Raw genomic sequence first — 2,301 nt, 5'->3', positions numbered from 1 at the left:
TCACCGCAACTTGCGCCTCCCGGGTTCAAGAAATTCTCCTGCCTCAGCCTCCCGAGTAGCTGGGACTACAGGCGGGCGCCACCACGCCCAGCTAATTTTTTTTTTTTTCCCCTATTTTTAGTAGAGTCGGGGTTTCACCATGTTGGCCAGGATGGTCTGGATCTCTTGACCTTGTGATCCGCCTGCCTCGGCCTCCCAAAGTGCTGGGATTACATGGATATCTCTTTAATTGTCTATTTTCTCAACTGTAAAGTGGAGATGGAAATAGAATCTGCTATATAGAGTTGTATTAAAATTAACATTTTATTGGGCTAGAGCCGGGGGCTGGGCGGGGACCGGGCTTGTTGGTGAAGCGGCAAGGGCGTCGGCTCGGCAGGCGGGTTCAGGCTTCGGGGCCAGCCGCTGCCCTGATCCTGCTGGAGGTGAACAACCGCATCATCTAGGAGACGCTCGCGCTCAAGTTGGAGCAGCGGCCGCCGGAAACAAACCAGAAGCAGAAGTAACATTTGCAGATTTCGATGGGGTCCTCTATCATATTTCAAATCCTAATGGAGACAAAACAAAAGTGATGGTCAGTATTTCTTTGAAATTCTACAAGGAACTTCAGGCACGTGGTGCTGATCAGTTATTAAAGAGGGTGTACAGGAGTTTCTTGGTAAATCCAGAATCAGGATACAATGTCACTAGAAGTCCAATGCGCTATCCATTGCGCCACAGAGCCAACCAGGATACAATGTCTCTTCGCTATACGACCTTGAAAATCTGCCTGCATCAAAGGATTCCATTGTGCATCAAGCTGGCATGTTGAAGCGAAATTATTTTGCCTCTGTCTTTGAAAAATAATTCCAATTCCAAGAGCAGGGCAAGGAAGGAGAGAACAGGGCAGTTATCCATTATAGGGATGATGAGACCATGTACGTTGAGTCTGAAAAGGACAGAGTCACAGTAGTCTTAAGTACAGTGTTTAAGGATGACGACGATGTGGTCATTGGAAAGCTGTTCATGCAGGAGTTCAAAGAAGGACGCAAAGCCAGCCCCACAGCCCACAGGGCCTCTTTAGCCACAGGGAACCTCCTCTGGAGCTGAAAGACACGGACGCCGCTGTGGGTGACAACACTGGCTACATCACCTTTGTGCTGTTCCCTCGCCACACCAACGCCAGTGCTCGAGACAGCACCATCAACCTGATCCAAACGTTCCGGGACTACCTGCACTACCGCATCAAGTGCTCTAAGACCTATATTCACACACGTATGCGGGCAAAAACCTCTGACTTCCTCAGGTTCTGATCCGCGCACGCCCAGATGCCGAGAAAAAAGAAATGAAAACAATCACCAGGAAGACGTTTTCATCCCGCTAATCTTGGAAATAAGAGGAGGAAGCGGCTGGCAACTGAAGGCTGGAGCACTTGCTACTGGATAATCGTAGCTTTTAATGTTGCACCTCTTCAGGTTCTTAAGGGATTCCCCGTTTTGGTTCCATTTTGTACACGTTTGGAAAATAATCTGCAGAAACGAGCTGTGCTTGCAAGGACTTCATAGTTCCCAAGAATTAAAAAAAAAAGAAAAAAGAAAAAAAAGAATTCCACTTGATCAACTTAATTCCTTTTCTTTATCTTCCCTCCCTCACTTCCCTTTCCTCCCACCCTTTTTTCCAAGCTGTTTCGCTTTGCAATATGTTACTGGTAATGAGTTGCAGGATAATGCAATCTTAACTTGTTTTCTCCTAAGTATTTGAGTTCAAAACTCCTGTATCTAAAGAAATACGGTTGGGGTCATTAATAAAGAAAATCTTTCTATCTTACATGAGAATTTGCTGGGTTTCTGGACTGCGAGTCCAAAATGAGAAGAGGAAGGAAGACGGAAAGACCTATATTGCTGTTGAACCTGCAAACCTAAGCTGGGAAGCCCGGGTTTCAGGAGCCATCAGGTTTGGGTCCTACCTCCCCTAGAGGAGAGGAGAGAGGCTCGACTAGGCTCTGTCCTGTGTGAGCTACAAACTACTTTTTTTTTTTTTTGAGAGATAGGGTATCATTACCTCCTGGGCTCAGGTGATCCTCCCACCTCAGCTCCCAAGTAGCTAGGATTACAGGCGCATACCACCATGCCTGGCTAATGTTTTGTATTTTTAGTGGAGATGAGGTTTTGCCATGTTGCCCAGGCTAGTCTCAAACTCCTGGATTCAGGCAGCCTGCTTGCTTCAGCCTCCCAAAGTGCTGGTATTACAGGCATGAGCCACGGCACCCAGCAGACTAGTAATATAAACTTAAACGTGCTTCCTTGTAAAGCTTGGTCCCTGCGA

At 47.1% G+C, this 2,301-nt stretch overlaps 1 pseudogene across 1 annotated transcript; it reads left to right on the top strand.

The window, feature by feature from the left end:
• The first annotated feature begins 315 nt into the window (after positions 1-315).
• Positions 316-1,803, top strand: LOC108299207 (annotated as a pseudogene). The gene is made up of 2 exons (XR_005198891.1): positions 316-671; positions 728-1,803. The product of XR_005198891.1 is annotated as an actin-related protein 2/3 complex subunit 2-like (transcript).
• The last annotated feature ends 498 nt before the right edge of the window (positions 1,804-2,301 follow it).

Source organism: Cebus imitator, unplaced genomic scaffold (genome assembly GCF_001604975.1).
Source record: "Cebus imitator isolate Cc_AM_T3 unplaced genomic scaffold, Cebus_imitator-1.0 Scaffold2841, whole genome shotgun sequence".
Classification (NCBI taxonomy): Eukaryota; Metazoa; Chordata; class Mammalia; order Primates; family Cebidae; genus Cebus; species Cebus imitator.
This window is presented reverse-complemented; position numbering and strand designations above follow the sequence as displayed.